The 17,794-nt window shown below is 42.3% G+C and overlaps 1 protein-coding gene across 7 annotated transcripts in view; it reads left to right on the top strand.

The window, feature by feature from the left end:
• The window catches only part of LOC127207716 (sodium channel protein type 1 subunit alpha), a 278,089-nt gene that overhangs the window by 132,304 nt on the left and 127,991 nt on the right, over nt 1–17,794 (top strand). Inside the window, exon 1 of one of the 7 annotated variants that reach the window (XM_051167145.1) lies at nt 14,659–14,931. The exons of the other annotated variants lie outside the window; for them this stretch is intronic. The gene's annotated coding sequence lies outside the window, so the exon portion shown is untranslated. Of the gene's footprint in view, nt 1–14,658; nt 14,932–17,794 lie in introns of those variants that run through there. 7 annotated transcript variants of the gene reach the window in all.

Genomic DNA, 17,794 nt, shown 5'->3' on the forward strand with positions numbered 1-17,794 from the left:
ATAAAAAGGTGTATTCTTTTATGTTTGGGAAAAATGTTCTGTGATATATGTTAAGTCTATTTGAGTCATAATGTCTGTAAACTCCATTATTTCTCTGTTTAGTTTTTGTCTAGATGACCTGTCCTTTCGAATTTCTCTTTATTTGTTGTGATATGTGGTGAAAAAGAAATGTGATTAGAGTGAGACATTGAAATCTCCCACTGTTAATGTATGAAGTTCAATGTGTTTTTTATTTTTATTTTTTTTTTAATTTATTTATTTTTATTAATTTATTCTTGTTACATCTCAATGTTTATCCCATCCCTTGTATCCTCCCATTCCTCCCCCCCCCCCATTTTCCCATTATTCCCCTCCCCTATGACTGTTCTTGAGGGGGATTACGTCCCCCTATATATTCTCATAGGGTATTAAGTCTCTTCTTGGCTACTTGCTGTCCTTCCTCTGAGTGCCACCAGGTCTCCCCCTCCAGGGGACATGGTCAAATGTGAGGCACCAGAGTACGTGAGAAAGTCGTATCACACTCTCCACTCAACTGTGGAGAATATTCTGACCATTGGCTAGATCTGGGAAGGGGTTTAAAGTTTACCTCCTGTATTGTCCTTGGCTGGTGCCTTAGTTTGAGTGGGACCCCTGGGCCCAAATCTGCCTATCATATTTTTTTTCTTTTTTTTTCTCTCTCTTTTTTTTTTATTAATTTATTCTTGTTACATCTCAATGTTTATCCCATCCCTTGTATCCTCCCATTCCTCCCCCCCCCCCATTTTCCCATTATTCCCCTCCCCTATGACTGTTCCTGAGGGGGATTACGTCCCCCTGTATATTCTCATAGGGTATCAAGTCTCTTCTTGGCTACTTGCTGTCCTTCCTCTGAGTGCCACCAGGTCTCCCCCTCCAGGGGACATGGTCAAATGTGAGGCACCAAAGTTCGTGAGAAAGTCATATCACACTCTCTACTCAACTGTGGAGAATGTTCTGACCATTGGCTAGATCTGGGAAGGGGTTTAAAGTTTACCTCCTGTATTGTCCTTGGCTGGTGCCTTAGTTTGAGCGGGACCCCTGGGCCCAAATCTGCCTATCATATTGTTCTACTTGTAGATTTCTAGGACCCTCTGTATCCTTTTATTTTGCTATTCTCCCATGCGTCTCTCATTTAGAGTCCCAATAGGATGCCTTCCCCTCTGTTCCCTCATGAGGCTGAGAAGCTTCTGTAAGGCAGGAGACACTGTCAAGAGAACAAAGCGACAGCCTACAGACTGGGAAAAAATCTTCACCAACCCTACATCTGACAAAGGTCTAATATCCAAAATATATAAAGAACTCAAGAAATTAAACACCACCAAACCGAATAACCCAATTGAGAAATGGGGCTTGGAACTAAACAGAGAATTCTCAACAGAGGAGTATCAAATGGCTGAGAAACACTTAAAGAAATGCTCAACCTCCTTAGTCATCAGGGAAATGCAAATCAAAACAACTCTGAGATTCCATCTTACACCCATCAGAATGGCTTGGATCAAAAACTCAAGTGACACCACATGCTGGCGAGGATGTGGGGAGAGAGGAACACTCCTTCATTGCTGGTGGGAATGCAAACTAGTACAGCCACTTTGGAAATCTATCTGATGCTATCTCAGAAAAATGGGAATAGGGCTTCCTCAAGACCCAGCTATCCCACTCCTTGGAATATACCCAGAAGATGCTCCAGCACACAACAAGAAAATTTGCTCAACCATGTTCATAGCAGCCTTATTCATAATAGCCAGAACATGGAAACAGCCTAAGTGTCCCTCAGTGGAAGAGTGGATAAAGAAACTGTGGTACATATACACTATGGAATACTACTCAGCTATTAAAAACAAGGAATTCCCGAAATTTGTGGATAAATGGATTGAGCTAGAAATGATCATAATGAGTGAGTTAACCCAGAAGCAGAAAGAATCAAATGGCATATACTCACTTATATCTGCATACTAGCCCAAGGGGCATGTCCCACGAAAGCCTTCACTTACCAATGTGTTTTTTAAGCTTTAGTAATGTTTCTGTTATGTATGTGGTTGCCCTTGCATCATCTTGGTGGATTTTTTCTTTGATGAGTTTGAAATGAAAAAGTGTCCTCAATCTCTTTTGATTCATTTTGTTTTAGGAAGTCTATTTTGTTATATATCAGAATGGCTACCCCAGTTCGCTCAATGGATCCACTTGCATGGACATTCCTTTTCCACCCATAAACTCTTATGTAATGTCTATCTTTGATGTAGAGGGGTGTTTCTTGTATGCAGCAGAAGGTTGGATCCTGTTTTTACATCTACTCTGCTGGCCTGTCTTTTTTTTTTTTTTTTTTTTTTTTTTTTTTGAGAATTGAGACCATTGATATTGAGAGATATTAAGGGTCAACTATTGTTAATTCCTACTATTAGGCTATTGATGATGGTAGTGATAGTAAGTGTGTGTGTGTGTGTGTGTGTGTGTGTGTGTCTGTTTGTGTGCGCGCACTCGTGCACACTCTCACGCTTGTGTTTGACTTCTTTTTGTTTTGCTGTTGTGAGGTTGCTTATTTCCTGTATATCCATAGGTATATTACACCAATTTGTGTTAGAATTTTCTTTACAGTACCTTCAGTAGGCCTGGGTTTATGGAGGGATGTTGTTTAAATTTGACTTCATTATGGAATATCTTGTTTTCCATATCTATGGTGATTGAAAGATTTGCTAGGGATAGTAGTCTTGGCTGGCATCTCTGGTCTCTTAGATTCCGTAAAACATCTGTCCTGGCCCTTCTGGCTTCTAGTTAGGTGTAATTCCAAAAGTACTTTGCCTTTTTCCCTTGCAGCTTTTACTATTCTTTTTTTGTTCTGAATGTTTAGTGTTTTGATTATTATGCAACAGGGAGACTTTCTTTTCTGGTCCAACCTATTTGGTTGTCTGTAAGCTTCTTATACTATTATGGGCATGTCCTTCTTAAGGTTGGGAAATATTTGTCCTATAATTTTGTAAAAAATACTTTCTGGGCCTTTGAGTTGGGCACTGAGCTAGGTAGGGAATGAAGTACAGAAAGAGGTGTCTGCAAGGTGGGTCTTTGAGATCTAAGTCAAGTGCATTAAGGGTAGGGGTTCTGAGTACACTTGTTCTGACAGCCTTGCCTGCACCTGAGTAGTGGATATCTACCTGAGTAGGGACAAGTCCAAGGAAGTGGCACCAGGCAGCAGACAGGAGTAGAAAGTAGTAGGAGTGGTGTCAGTAGCCTGGTTCTTTGGGCTCTGAACCCTGGGTATGTGAGGGTTCAGACAATACATATCTCTTACCAGTTCTGGCTGGCATGGCCCCTAGCTGAGCAGTAGGTAAGATTGCCAATTACAGAGCTGCCATGGTGAACTGATTTTCAAACTGTTACTTACAGAGTAGATTATGAGATAGTATTCCTGATTTGGATTAAGGATTTGGAGTAAGAATACCTAGGGAATGGTTGAATTGCATGTTCTGGAAAACAAAAGTAGGTACCCTTATAAACGTTAGGTCACGTAGGGCATGAAATAAGAAAGAAGGTCTATTTAGGAAGAGGAAGGAGCAGAGTAAAGCAATAATGGGGAAACAAGAACAATATATATATATACACACAGACACACACACAGACACAAAATGCCATAATAAAAACCACTGCTTTGCATGCCAACTTAAAATTTAATTAAAATAAAAGAGCTTAGAAGAGCTGTGAAAATACTGTTTAATATAGTGGGGTATCCACCTGAGAAGACCGCTTAGGCATGGGTTTAAGGCAATAGAGAGTCACTATTAGCCGGCTAACGACTACACTGGATGTTTATGACCACAGTGCAGTCCTGAGTCTTTCTCAGGGTGAGCCTTTAAGCACAAAAACTGCATTCTGAATTGACACCTCAGTTAGTAAGAACAGCTGGCCAAATGCAGAACTACAGAAGCCAAAGAGCAAGGTGAGTACATTTAGAGACTTTCCTAGAACTACGAAATTTGATGGATCAGGTCTTTGTCTTTGTTGAGGCAGGTGGTACTGTCTATGTGGTGAGCGTTACAGCCTAAATCAGTGGTTCCCAACCTGTGGGTCACAATCCCTTAGCATGAATGGCCCTTGTACAGGGTTTGCCTAAGACTATAATGCATATTGGAGATTTATATTACAATTCATGACAGTAGCAACACTACTGTTATGATGTAGCAATGTTAATGATTTTATGGTTGAGGTTATGACAACATGAGGTGGTATTAAAGAATTGCAGCACTAGGATAGTTGAAAACCACTGCCCTAAGTGGTGTTTCCATCATGACATCAGTTGTGCTAAGGTCTCGAGCACTTGTTACAATGGTACTCTACAGCACCGCCTTTAAACAACAGTGTCTACAGGCATCACATGGGGCATTTTGTCAAATGCACATTCTGATCTGGCAGATCATGGGCAAAAAGAAATGGTCCATGATTTCAAAAAGTTCCGTGAAGATAGAGATGCTGTTGGCCCACTGCCACACTCTGAGAAGTAGCAAGGCTTTAAAGCTTAGCAAGTGCTGTGTTCCATGTGATCTGTGTCTTCACAAATATCCAGCAGAGCCAGAACGCACTAGTGTTTTCAAAAATGTGCTGAGAAAAAGAAAAACACAGCATTCAGTGGAAATTCTGCTCTTTTGGTTTTCTTATTTAAAAATAATGTAGACTCCTAGATACTAAGTCACTGACAGACCGAAAAGTAGTACTTCTCCATTCAAGGTTCCTCTGGAATTTGGTCGATGTGCTCATGTGGCGAGAGTATTTCCAAACACAATCATATCCCTGCACATGGTGTAGAAGATCTGAGACTCCACACTCAATAAGAAGAGGTGTCATTTGTTTCTTTCCTTCCTAGCCACATGCTCTACATCACATCTGCCAGAACTCTGGCTACAGGTCTGCCTTGTACCTTAAACAGCCCCTTGGCTTGGCCACTTATAGAAATGTGTTTCCTCTGTGGTGTCTGAGTGAGTGACATGTGATGTAACCCAGACCAGTGAGAACAGCTGTATCATCATCTACTTTGTCCTTGAACTTGGATCCCAGAGACTTGCCAATATCATAGCAATAACTTGGCACAACAAAGAGAATTATGTAAAACATGAGTGTCATGGCCCTGTTATTACATTATTACTTTGAAGATAGGTTGTTAGTTTCCAAAACACATTTCATCTCCTCCTTGGCCAAATTGATTAAGACTTCTGAGTCTTGGTTTTCTAATCGATAAAATCATGGTGATAATATCAACATCATGACACTACTGTGAATGTTCAAGTTCCCAGTATACACTGGGTTTAGGTTTTAGCAATAATTATCAAATTTGATCTGAGAAAAGAGGTGCTTAAATATCAATTTTTTCTAAGAACCTATCTTTTTTAATTTATTAATTCATTCATATTACATCTCAATTGTTATTCCATCCCTTCTATCCTCCCATTCCTCCCTCCCTCCCACTTTCACCCTATTCCCCTCCCTTATGACTGTGACTGAGGGGGACCTCCTCCCCCTGTATATGATCATAGGGTATCAAGTCTCTTCTTGGTAACATGCTATCCTTCCTCTGAGTGCCACCAGGTCTCCCCATCAAGGGGACATGGTCAAATATGGGGTACCAGAGTTCATGTGAAAGTCAGTCCCCACTCTTCACTCATCTGTGGAGAATGTCCTGTCCATTGGTTAGATCTGGGTAGGGGTTTGATATTTACTGTACGTATTGTCCTTGGTTGGTGCCATAGTTTGAGCAGAATCCCTTGGCCCAGATCCTAAAAACCTATCTTACTATAGGATGGTACCAAGTATCAAGGTGCTAAGTAGAATCACTGACCATGGAGCTTTTATCTCTATGAATTATGTTAAGCCCATGAATGATATTTATAATAATTAAAATTGGGTAGTTACAACCTGCTCCCCTTTCTTTTCCTCCCTCTAACTCCTCCATGAATACTTCCTTGGTCTCTCTCAAATTCATGCCATCTTTTTTCTTTAATTGTATATAAATAGATAAATAAATTGTATTCGTGGATACATGAAAGACACAGCATTCAATATGATATTTGAAACATGAACCTGTACAGTCCATATAATGTTACTTGCATGCATGTAGTGCCAGAGATGACCACTTGGTGGCAGATAACAATTGGGGAGCTCCTCCCTGGGGAAGACCATTTCTCCAGCTCTCATCACTTCCCTATTGTCCATAGTTCTTTTTCTAAAGTGAGCCTCCTGATTTTCCCCAGTTCCATGTCAGTATGCCACTGGTGTTCACATGGTTCAGGTCATGGTTAGGCAGTCCTGTTGATGCCTATACCTCCTCTGACATTTCTAGGAGACCCAGTCACACAGAAAGCTTCCTGTTCCTCTGGCCCTCACACTCTTCACACTGCCTTTTCCACGATGTTCCCTGAGCCTTTGGGACTTTCTGTTTTTAATCAAACAGAAAGCAGTGTCGAAGGAGATTCAGTGGAATATATTGCTCTTCTGTTCAACCCTGCCAGTCCTTTACATGTATTAGAACTTGAAGGTCATCCCCCACCCCCTGTGCTGGAGAACAGTCACAAGAAAGGCTCAAGAGAGCTACACAGAAATAGTGGCACACACATGCTGCAACAGTATGGAGGGCCACAGGTGTGCCTGGAGGGTCCGTGTTTCTAGGGCAATGAAGAGAAAGAACCCAGAAAGGAGCTGCTGCAGAATCTATAGGCACCAAGCTTCGAAGCCAGAGGTAAGAGAGTGGTTTAGTAAATACTTGAAATAGGACAAACGGTGGATAATAACCTCAGACCCCTCCCCAAAGACATTCACCATGCAATCTTCACCAGAGGCTGGTGAGAACTCCCCATAACACTGTATTTCCAGCCTAAATATGTAGCTGCATTCCTCTTGGGCTTGGCCACACTCCCCTATGTGATTTTACAGTGTTCTCCTTTGTTCTGGGATATGGATATTCTTCCTGTTCTCTTATTGCAACTCTAGCAAGGAAAGGCCTCGACTTCCCTAATGCTACTTCCTGAATCCTACCAAGTAGTTTCTCTTTTGAACTATTTCCCTTTGGCCATTTTGAAAACTGTATAAAACATGTCTTCCCACTAAGTGACTATGAACTGAATTTTTGAAAACAATGTACGTCACATAGAAGAGTAATTTTTGTTGTGAGGAGCAAGATGAGAGCCTGAACAGAGAAAGCCATAGAGGAACTGCCAGCCAAGAGATCAGAGCAGAGAAGGATGAGAAGATCAGGAGATAAAACATTAGCAAACAGCCATTTCTTTGGTGCAACACACACACACACACACACACACACACACACACACACACACACACAAACACAGTCTTAGAAATAGCGTCCAGTGAACTAGGTCAACACAATCCCAAAGTTTCCTCATTGTTGAAACCACTGGGAAGCCCGCATTTTGCAGTTGCTTACGTGCAGAACTGTAGCCGGTCACACCACATGCATGCTAAATGAAAATGTGCCAACTAGAGTCCTCACTGGGTTTATTCAAACTGTTCTCCTACAAAGGTAGGAGGAACACAAGTCACTTTAAATTCCTGACCGCAGGCGATATGTCAGAAGGACTTTTAAGCACCGTAACCAAGGAAACTTATAAAGATAGCATGTAATTGGGGCTCCCATAAGGACTATGGTGGCAGGGAGCACAGAAATGGGCAGGCGCTGGAGCAGGAGCTGATAGCTGACACCTTGACACATAATCGTGAGGCAGAGAGAGCTAACTCAGAAGGGGTAGCCTTTTGAAACCTCCAAGCTGACCTCCAGTGACATGCCTCCTTCAATAAAACCATACCTCCTATTACTTCCCAAGAAGTTCCACCAACCGGGGAGCAAGTATTGAACTACAGAGGCTCTGGGGGCCGATCTCATTCAAACCACCACACTTGTCTATCAACAGCCATGGGCCACACTGGCACAAAGTGCTTCTGTCGGTTTGACAGCCTGTTTTGATGAGAAGAATCTGCCTCCTGTCCTGGCGCTGAGGAAAACAAGTAAGGGAGGCGACATCCAAGAGTGGGAGTGCAGCTGTCAACCTTCCTTCTCCTAACCGCGCCCCAGTGACTCTGCATGGAGATAAGCTATTTTGCTGCTTCCTCCGTATGGTATAGACAATGGGCATAGGAACAACTCCAAAAAGTAGTGACACAGGTCATGGGCCCTAAACTTTCCAGAAGACTAAGTGGAATGCAATTATTGTTCAGTCTCTCACCAACCTTTATCCCATTTACTTGTCAATCTCCACCAAATAACCGGAAACCCTACAATGCGCTGGAATGACCTCTGGCAACCATTTGACCAAGAGGGACATGATTTTCCCAAAGTAAAAAGCTTAGGAGGAAATGAGGATCCCATGTGATCTGTGTGGACAGAATTCTGAAGATTAGAACAACACAGGAATACGAGCAAATACTTTCCATGTGAAATATGATGCAGCTAATGACAGCTGCACACAGGGGAACGGGAAGTAAATATCTGCTTCCACTAGGTTGTGACAAAGTTCAGTTTTATTCTGTAAAAAGGAGTTGTTTTCATAAACACCAGCTATTTCCCTTAATATCAAAAATACTTAAAATCAACTAGATAGGTAGGCAAGTCTTGTGATTGATTTTAAAATATAGTCAAATGGAAAATTACTATTTCAAATCCACTAAGTAATTGGTGACATTTTTGTCATAGTTTTTGTTGTATAGTTTTATCTTTGCAAAGGAGAGGGGTTGCTGAGTGAAAGAGTCCAGAGAAGAGGCCATGCAACATCATTTAAATAACTTGCTAACATCAGAGTGAGTATTTGGAAGCACAGAATAGAGCCCAGCATATTATTTGAGTTCCTTACTACACTCCCATAAATCTCCGTTTCTTGTTGTAGTTTCATTCTCTCTTCGTCCTCCTGTGAGAGGGGATCTGAACAAACAGCTTGAAATACCGCAATGTACCTTGATCTTGCCTCGGAAGCAAAGGCCTAATGCTTCATCTGTTTGTCAGAGGGGTGTACTGCTTAGGCGTGGGTAAACACGGCATTCTATTTCCCAGCAGGTGCGTAGGTGCATGCCTTCAGTCCCAGCTCTTTCAAAGGATAGGGTAAAAGGACCACTTGAGCCCAGGGCTTTGAGGGTAGACTAGACAAGATAAGAAAAGGAAGACAAGAAAAGAAACTTTGTCTCAAAATGTTTCTTTGTTTCCCTGTGTGACCATGATTTACTAACTAAAGAAACACAAAGTATGCCTTCACATTGTACTTCAGATTTTAATGAAATTATAGAACTTTGGAACAATTTGCTTCCAGGTAGTTCCCAGGGCTCTCCTTGGGCCTGAATGAAAGTCGTGAATGTTGTACTGTCACGTCCTAGGGTTTGAGAACTTTGTGGTCAATCTTTAAGAACTGTACGTAGAGCTAGACACCAGGATGGTCATTGTCTTTATTCTTTCCTAAACCCAATATTGGTTTATTCCATCACCTTTTAAAATAGTAACCTCTATTATATCCTTTATTACATTCATCTCTGTCAAAATATGAGTGAAAATCAATCATGCTATTTCTAGAAATACTCCACTCACTCCCATTTCACTCCTTATGTTCCTAGGTGCTTGTTCAACATTCAATTTCTTCATAGTTAAACTGTGATGAAAACTCAAATGAGTTTTTGCCACATCAAACTGTCTTCGTAGCCTTGAATAAGTCAGACCATCTCTCTGGGTGTCATGTTTCTATTATATAATCCTCTTCTGGATGATCTGAGAAAACTTTCCAGCTCCACAAATCCTGAATGATTATCAAAAACTACATTCAAACAGTGGTGTTTACAATTCATGACAAATGACATTTTTTTTTTTTTTCCGTATCAGGAGAATGTATGAGTTTCACTGTAGAATTTTAGTGTTTTTCTGGTCTTCAAAAAACTTGAACCTTTCAAGATGCTCATTAGAAGAGGGCCCCTCTTATTTATCTTAAAACTGACCTAGGAAAGCTCTTCCACCTGAATCCCAGATTCATTCTTTAATGCCCATGTTCTACTAACAGAGGCGACGACATCCCATTGTAACCTCCCTTCTTTGGCCACTAAGCAGTCAGCTCCTTCTAGCAAGGGATGGAGCAATAAAAAACAGTGGCGATGTCTTCCTGACAGAGACCGGACCATAAAAGCAAGAGATTGTATAGAAGAGACACAGCCACAGCCCGCAGCTGGCTCCTTGAGTTCCTGCATATACAAAGTAGGGAAGTAGAGACAGGCAAGAAATAGCTGGCACATTCTTCTCTTTTCTGAGATGAGATCACACAGTCTCCAGGAAGAAGCGATCTTAGGGATGGAAAGAAGAAAACAGCCCTTTCAGTCTTTGCTGTTGGAAACTTACCAGGGAGAAAGAAAAAAAAAATTCTTTATTAACTAAGATACCAAAAAAGGTATATAAGATGCAAGCTCCACTGTAGTTTATAACATGTAAAGTGAAAAAAGATAGAAATGAGAAACTTTTAGCACAAGCCCAGAGAGGCAGGCAAGGACAACAACGGTGTGAGCAGCATAAGTTTCCAGGCTTCTTTTCAGTTTGCATTTTCCCATTTAAAAAGTGAATTACATTTAAATCTTTAAAAGTGATTTAAATTTAAATATGTGGTTTTAGGAGTATTCTACACTAATTTCTTAAAATCTTGTCTTTTTCTTTGTATCAGGTCTTAGATGGGGAACAATTAAAGGAGCCAGTATTGCTAGCACTCTGATGAATCACTTGTCTGCTACAAAATGCTGAGCTCTTCATCAAAAGCACTTTTGTACAAGGAATGGGATGTTAACCCTTTTCAAAACCAGTGTGCAAAGAAATATTCATTCTCTCATGCTTAACATTTTTGGCTTAATATATGACCCTTATTCCATAAAAGGAAAGATATATTTATTTTGTAATTAACAAAAAGGGCCCTACTCAGTGAGAACACAGGGAAAGCATTAGAGAAAGAGATATTTGACCCAGACACCTGAGTCATAGATAAACACGCAGATGGGCGAAGGTCTGCCAAGGTGTACAAGTCATTAAAAAGACATGGGCAGGGAAGGAAGAGGCGTGTGAGCATTGATAGTAGCCAATCCTTCTCACTGACTAGTGTGAAATAGAAATGTGTCAAAGAAAGGGTTTTGATTTGCTTGCTGGATGGTGTAAATTAAGCCTGAAAAAAAAAAAAAAAGTCTTTGTTAGCAGGTACCTTTGAAGTGAATAATTTCAGAGTCAGATACCTGAGATATGCCCAATATTTGATATCTTTAGTGCTTGATGTTTCCTGGCAGCAAATTGACTGCCTTTGAATACAGAGTGACAGCATACGAGCTTGCTTAGGTACAGAGACTTTACTTTGAGGCAATCTTGTATACCTAAGCCAGGGAGGTATCAGGTATTCTGAGATAATGGACCTTGAAACTGTGGCATCACTGGCTCTTGTTATGTCCTTTCTTCTTCTTTATTACCTGTGCAACTTCTTTCTTTTGGAATCATTTCTGCCCTACCTGATGCTACAGCTGCAGTGAGAGGCGGCTGGTTCCATGATGTCTGTCATGTTATGCTCTTTAGATTAGCTCAATTGAGAGCAAACCAGTAGGCCAGCTTCATGCTGGCAACCACGAAGGAGAGCTATTGTTATGATTACTAAAAAACTGTAAAATATTGACTTCCAGAATATGATATTTGAAAGTACTGAAGTATATCTTTGTGATACTTTCATTTTTATATTTATATATTTATATTATATTTTATATTTATATATGGCTATATATAAATTTTAAGTACTGTTCATATGAAGGATATGGTCTTAGAGTTGAAAAATAAATACTACTTCTTAGTTTAAATGCTGCCAACTGTCTTTTCATTTCTAACTTTTTGGCTATTAGTTACCAAATGTCAGCCACTTGTCCCTTCAGCTTCTTTCAATGTTACTCTGACTGAACCAGAGAAGAAGCAACATTGTTTTTAGAGACTGAACAACTATGAATTACTGTGGGTTTAGAGCTGAAATAGGAAGTTATGGGGTTTTTAAAAATATTTATTTATTATTATGTATACAGTGCTCTGCCTGCATGTACTCCTGCAGTCCAGAAGAGGGCATTAGATCACATTACAGATGGCTGTGAGCCACCACATGGTTGCTGGGAATTGAACTCAGAACCTCTGGAAGAACAGACAGTGCTCTTAACCACTGAGCTATCTCTCCAGTGAAGTTATGTTGTTGTTGTTGTTGTTGTTGTTGTTGTTTTAAGACAACTTCTCACTATGTATCTCAGGCTGTGACTGTGTCTAAGGCTGTGGATATACCTGAGGCTGAGGTTGTGACTGAGTGTGACTGTGACTCTGGCTGTGGCTGTGACTGTGACTGTGGCTTAAGGTATGGCTGTGATTATGGCTATGGCTGACCTGTGGCTGAGGGTGTGGCTGAGGCTGTGGTTGAGGCTGAGGCTGTGGCTGTGGCTGAGGCTGTGGCTGAGGCTGTGGCTGAGGCTGTGGCTGTGGCTGTGGCTGAGGCTGTGGCTAAGGCTGTGCCTGAGGCTGAGGCTGTGCCTGAGGCTGAGCCTGTGCCTGAGGCTGAGGCTGTGGCTGTGCCTGAAGCTGTGGCTGAGGCTGTGGCTGTGGCTCAGGCTGTGGCTGAGACTGTGGCGAGGCTGAGGCTGTGGCTAAGGCTGTGGCTAAGGCTGTGGCGAGGCTGAGGCTGTGGCTGAGGCTGTGGCGAGGCTGAGGCTGTGGCTGTGGCTGTGGCTAAGGCTGTGCCTGAGGCTGAGGCTGTGCCTGAGGCTGTGGCTGAGGCTGTGCCTGAAGCTGTGGCTGAGGCTGTGGCTGTGGCTCAGGCTGTGGCTGAGGCTGTGGCAAGGCTGAGGCTGTGGCTGTGGCTGTTGATAAGGATAAGGCTGAGGCTGTGGCAGGATTGGCATGGGATTTCTTATCCCATACTAACTTTGAACTTATACTTGTAATCTTTCTGCCTCATCATTTCCAGTCTGAATTGCTTGAAGTATACAAGCATTCCACTGGGCTGAAACTCTATTTTTTGTGCATGCCTTAAGTACTCTACCAAATAAGTCATATTTACAACTCCATGCCCAGACTTTTAGTCAATTGCTTCCTTTCAGAACTAAGAGTGGGGTCCATGAGACAGACTCATGAACCCATAACCAAGACTTTGTAAAAGTTTTGTAAAGACACAAATGAAGTTTATACCCCCAGGGTTCTAGAATGGAGAAACTATTTGATATGTTCCGAAGAGTAATGAATTCTGGGTGCAAAGGTCTTGTTCTTATTATTTATGTATTTATTTATTTTGCTTCACAAGTTATGTGGTCTTGAAAAGTCTCAATAAGGTTCAGAATGTCTCATTATTTTCAATTATACAATTTAAGTAGCTATAGGAATATTAACAGCATATGCCTCATTGTCCTGTAGTGGGGGACAGGAAAATTATAGAACGATGGGGATATATATAAAACAAAACATGTGTGGTGACTTTCATTGGCATTAGCTGTGTTAAGTGACAAAGGAAATACACACAGGATAAATATCTACTACAAGTGACTCATGTGTGTGTAGTTAGTTGTAACCTTATGCATGACCAAATGTAAAAGACTAATTATGCCTTAAATTACAATATATAGCTTAGAAAGCTCAATGTCTGTAGCTAAGCATAGTTCAGCATGGGAAGAGGTATCAGACATCATATTACTTACATTTGTTCTCTGATCCAGCAGTAGGTCATGCTTGGAAAATAAGTAGGTACGTTACAATAAAAGACAGTGAAATCAGTCAGGCATGAGGGTACATGCCTTTAATTCCAGCACTCCGAGGCAGAGACAGGCAGATCTTTGTGAATTTGAGGCCTACAAAGCAAGTTCAGGATTGCCAGGGCGACACAGAGGAAACCCTGTCTTGAACCCTACCTGCCCCACAAAAAAAGACAGTGAAATCATGGAAACATTGGGTATAACGATAATCTTATAGCTAAGCATAGGGAAAAATCTGAGCTGGGCAGTGGTGGCACAGGCCTTTAATCCCAGTAACTGGGAGGCAGAAGCAGGTGGTTCTCTGTGAGTTCGAGGCCAGCCTAGTCTACGAAGTGAGTCCAGGACAGCCAAGGCTACACAAAGAAACGCTACCCCCCCAAAACAAAAATTAATTAATTAGTTAAAATAAATAATAAAACATGCTCATTTGTATTGAGTTTAAAGCTAAACTCACATCTGCCTCCTTCGGAGCTGTTCATTATAATATGGGAAGCACGCGATGTTTAAGGACCACCCACTTTTCTCTCAGCACAATAAAAGGACGAGTTTCATTCATGAGTTCCATCATCTGTAAAGGTAACAATAATTTATTTATAGAAAGAATAAAGAAGCATTTGCAAACAAAAAATAACACATTTTTCTTTACTTAAAAGCAACTCTCTCCATATATGAATGTTTTAACCTTCAAGACAATAATTTCACGATAGGCAGAGAGAAGAGGAAAGAGAGGTTAGAGGAAGTAATCAAACCAAAATAGAAAGCAGAAAGCTGAAGAGGTTAAGAACACACAGATCGAGGCTGTCAGAACGTATTCACTATGTGGCCACTAGATGGCAGTGTAACGTTAGGTGCTGTCTCCACTTTTTCTTTCTTTCTTTTTTTTTTTTTTTTAAACAAGCTATTTGCTGATTTGTATTAGGTACCATAGAGTGAGGCGAGGATGAAGCCGAGAGGATACTGCAGAGGTCTCTGGTGCATGTGTACGTGTGTGCGTGTGTGTGTGTGTTTGTGTATGTATGTTCTGTCTCTCTGAGACTGAAGCCCTTGTGAAATACTTGGTCACCTTTTGCAAGAAGGAATCTGAACCGTTGCAACTGAAGGTGCCGGCTCGTCTTGGGGAGATGTGGTTGCTCACTGCAGATGGGTAATTTTCTTTTTTATCAGGTAAGCCATCTGGTTGTCTCATTGTGCTATTCGGTGGTGAATTCCTACCTGGTAATCCTTGGGGAGAAGAGCCCACGGAAATAAGAGTTGGGGCAGGGCAGGAAGTCCATTTTTGCATGTGAATTCGGACCAACTGTCCCCCTCCTCCTCCTCCCCTCCTCTTTCCCCTCCCCCCTCTTCCTCTCACAACCTTCCATGAACTGAAATCGGGTTCGTTTTGCAGTTCAGCATTTTGATAGAAGGACCAGATTCTTTGGCCTAAAATGACTTGGCATCGGGCCAGCTCTCGCCTTTGCTTGCCTGTAATGCTCATGTCCAAGGTCTTGTCTTGAAGCCCCCCCACCCCCGTCATTGGTGCTTTGAAACTGGATTCGATGGCTGTGAATAGAGGTCATACTGTTCCTAAAGATGATGCAAAATTTAGACCTCACCTAGGAAGCAAGAAGGCAGTGGGCTGCTTCTGGTGCCTAGCATTGCAGGGGAGGCAGTTTCTTTGGTCGGAGGCTGGACTGTTGGAAAGGAATGCCTCATTGCCAGGACAAGGAGAATATAGCTATATCTCCCGACCCCCCCCCCCCGCGCCCCTCCCCTGCCTCCGGTCCCCCCTCCACTCTTCCTTAACTACACTTGCAGAGGAACTTTAGGGAAGTGATAAAGAGTCTCCTATTCCATGCAATTACGGACAGGAAGGACTGACTTACTTTTAATTAGACAGAGGTCACCAACAGCAATGACGCTACTGCAGATGCTGCTTCCTTCACACAAGACCACTGCGAAGCGTCTTGCTTTTCCGAACAGGGCAAAAGCTGATTCTGGGTGACTCTGAGCCTTTTTCACACATATTCCTTACCTATCTCGGTTTCCTTCGCTTCTACTGTTAGAGGTCTGTGTTTAAGGACCCTCTGGCCACATCTACTGAGTGGCTGCTGCCCCTCCTCTCAACAAACCAGTCTAAATAAGCTTGTGAACAGATGTTTTTTCCTGTGTCTGATGAAATGACTGAACCAAGCTCGGGTGTCTTTCTGTTCAGATGTGCATGTGACTAAATATTTCTAAGCTGCCGTAGCAAACTTGCAAATTGCCAAACGCTGTTGCTATCACACCTAGGAAATGTGGCTTTTCCCTGGGTATGGAGCTGCAGGTTTGCACCGTCTATCTGGTGCGCCAGTGTAGTAACAGAGCATATTTCTCCAAACAGCGCTTTAAATCATCCCAAGAGGAGGGTGCCAAACAGGAATAGGAAAATTCCATGCTGAGCTTGATGGTTCCTGATTCTGTTCCTCTTACCGGAGAGCAGAGGATGGCTTACCTCTCCCATTTGCTGCAATACCGGGCCTGACGGGGTGATGCAACTGGGAGCTTCCACAGATTAGCCTTGCTAGAGTCTGATACTTCCCTTTCCTTTCAGAATCAAAGTAACTGGTGAAAAATTCCTCTCAGACTCCCCTCTGTGGATGCTGATCGGTAATACCACAGAGCGAGCATTGCATCTCCCTTCACTGGAGGAGTGTTGCCATTTAGGCCTTCCTCCACAAAGCTCCTTGAAGTGTTTTTAGACAGTGTCTATTTTAGGAACATAATTTGTAGACAGGAATGGATGGCCACAGAAATTTACGGGAAAACAATTTCACAGAGAAGATGAGGTCGCATTATAAACCGCCAAGACCCAGAACAAGTGGCTGGTTATGTCACATGGACCTGGCAGTGGGATTCACTCCTGTTAAACTCACTGCCACTCACTTCCGTGGCCTTTTTTTTTTTTTTTCTTTCTCCATTGCATTGTTTGTTTTGGGTTTTCAAATGTCTATTTGGAAGGCTAAAACCAGAGAGTTCACACTAGTAAAAATAACACATTGGATTTGCTGTCAGTGCTATGTCTCCATTTACATGACTCTGTCTTGCTGGGAATGCTGGTTTACTATAGCAATTCCTCTTTAAGACATTACTGAGAGGGCTTCTCCATCTGTGGGGGCTGGGAAGGCATGGTTGGAGGCCTAATTAATTATACAGTATCCAAGAAGGCGCTGGGGAGAACAGCCTGCACTCTGCCTTCCTATCTGGAGGTATCAGGAGCAAGTGGACAGACTGAAGGACACAAGACATGGATCAGGAATTTGGCAAGCACTCCACTCCATTAGGATACACACACACACACACACACACACACACACACACACACACACACACTCGCGTGTGCACATGCACGCGCACAGGCAGATCAGAGCACATTTTCTGAGTGTTCCTGACAATGAAAGTTAGTTAACCTGGGTTGTTGGTTTGGTTTGGTTTGGTTTTTTGTTTCTGTTTTATGTTCTCTGTGGACAGCAGGCATCCAGGTAGTTTTTAGGGGACCACAGTAGCAAAGCGAGGGATGCAAAGCTCCATCCAAGTTACTGTTTCTCTCCGGGCTAGGTGGAGAGAGTGACACTGCCAAGTACTCCTTGTATTTGCCAGCAGCAAAAAGGCCGGTTCTCTCTCAGCTACCTTGGATGGGGGGGGGGGGGGGGGGGGAAGGAAGAAAGATTGCAGGGAAACAAAGAGAAAAGCGGCAGCAATCAAAGGGCTGGGATTCATCACCCTCTGCATCAGTGGGGACATGCTCAGTGAAGTAATCACTTCCCTTTGAAATTCTGAATTGTCAATTAAGCCGTGCTTAAGGCTCAATTTGTGTTTCTTTGGCTTAGGGTAGGCTGTGGGAAGAGATTCCCTCTTGGTGCGGGTGTTCATGAAGAATCCAGATATCCACAAAGTCCCTCCAACTATGCTATTCCAACTCTTTTCTTGTAGATGCCAATTTGTTTTCTTTTGTTTTGTTTTTTAAGAGATATAGTACTTACTTCATGCCAGGTACTTTTCTAAGCAG

This window comes from Acomys russatus, chromosome 24, assembly GCF_903995435.1.
Source record: "Acomys russatus chromosome 24, mAcoRus1.1, whole genome shotgun sequence".
Lineage (NCBI taxonomy): Eukaryota > Metazoa > Chordata > Mammalia > Rodentia > Muridae > Acomys > Acomys russatus.